Raw genomic sequence first — 1,338 nt, forward strand, 5'->3', positions numbered from 1 at the left:
ACACTGAGAGAAAAGACTGGTAACTATAACAAACTGCATTTAGTTACAGAAATTCGTTGAATCCTTAGTAACTAATACTAAATATGATAATAATTACCAAATATTTAATAGATCGGGAGTATGACGTAATTGCATTCACAGGAACATTAATTAAATAATTTAGTGTAATAGTTACTTAATATTAAATATTTAATATGAAATATCTTATAGAGAGAGAGAGAGAGAGTTATGAACAGATATTTGATAATTATTATGAAATTCTTATTAAAAGATTCAGTAGGTACGAGTTCTATTTTGTTATCAGTATAAGTTTGTTTTGTTGCAGCACAACGAAAAATTCATTCATTTGCAGCTATTACATCGTTTCAATATCTATTATTACAGATGGTTGGTTGAACCTACCAAAAATTTTGTAACTATTACAAAATCGCTTATTTTGCTCAACTATTCAATAAGTTTTATTTACCAAATATATTCTGGAAGTAAATAAATTTTACTTCTGTCAAAGAAATAATTTATTTTACAGAACTAAATTAATTAATAAGTATTATATTTACGTCTACCATTTAGTAATAGTAACCAAATTTTGATAATATTTATTAAATTCTTCCCTCAGTGTGAGAAAAAAACGTCGCAGCGAGTAATAATTAACTATCGCGTCAATATTATCACACATCTAAAGAGAATTACCAAACTGTCTACAATTAAATGTCTCGGTATTGACAGATGCGTCGAGGCATCGTAATCAGAATATTGGATATGTGAACCAGATATCGCATATGTATTCACCATATTACTTTCATAAGACGAGTATAGTGTCATTCACCAAGCCATTTCTCTCAGTGAGACAGTTCAGAATAAAGGCCTTGGAATTTAAGTAATGAGGCCCGAAATGAGATGAAGAGAACGCAATGAGTGACAAACTTTCACCAATTGACGAACTGCCGAATACACGGGCAGGATACGTTTAAACGAAGAATTCCACGTGTCCTTACGTTAAACAAGCAACGGTGACTCGCAGAGCGAGAGCTCGTATGAATGTCGGCCGTGGCTGAAAAGGTTAACGGAGCGCTCGTGAGATCTTCTTATCTCGAACCTTACTTGATTCTCTCCCACCCCTCTCTCTCTCTCTCTCTCCCTCTCTATCTATCTCTATCTCTCCCGTTCTCCTCGAACCGTAGGTAAGCGGAATCCAGACTTTTTTGACCGATGTATACCGGTCGGATGACGGTCTTCGTGGAGATGCCGTGGGTGGTGGGGTACGCGATAGTCTCTGCCCGTCTCTCTCCGGCAGATAGAGAAGAGAAAGAGAGAGAGAGACCGAGAGAATGGGGGGGG

The 1,338-nt window shown here is 36.1% G+C and overlaps 1 protein-coding gene and 1 long non-coding RNA gene across 2 annotated transcripts in view; one reads left to right on the top strand and one right to left on the bottom strand.

The window, feature by feature from the left end:
• LOC116843229 overlaps window positions 1-1,338 on the top strand; it is a 48,434-nt gene that overhangs the window by 13,849 nt on the left and 33,247 nt on the right. The window lies entirely within an intron of this gene.
• Window positions 719-1,338, bottom strand: part of LOC116843233 — a 3,189-nt gene continuing 2,569 nt past the window's right edge. Inside the window, exon 3 of the long non-coding RNA XR_004377861.1 lies at window positions 719-1,051. This is a non-coding gene — a long non-coding RNA (uncharacterized LOC116843233). The remainder of the gene's footprint in view (window positions 1,052-1,338) is intronic.

This window comes from Odontomachus brunneus, unplaced genomic scaffold (genome assembly GCF_010583005.1).
Source record: "Odontomachus brunneus isolate Ranch 3 - 2012 unplaced genomic scaffold, Obru_v1 Obru_scaffold_030, whole genome shotgun sequence".
NCBI classification, from domain to species: domain Eukaryota; kingdom Metazoa; phylum Arthropoda; class Insecta; order Hymenoptera; family Formicidae; genus Odontomachus; species Odontomachus brunneus.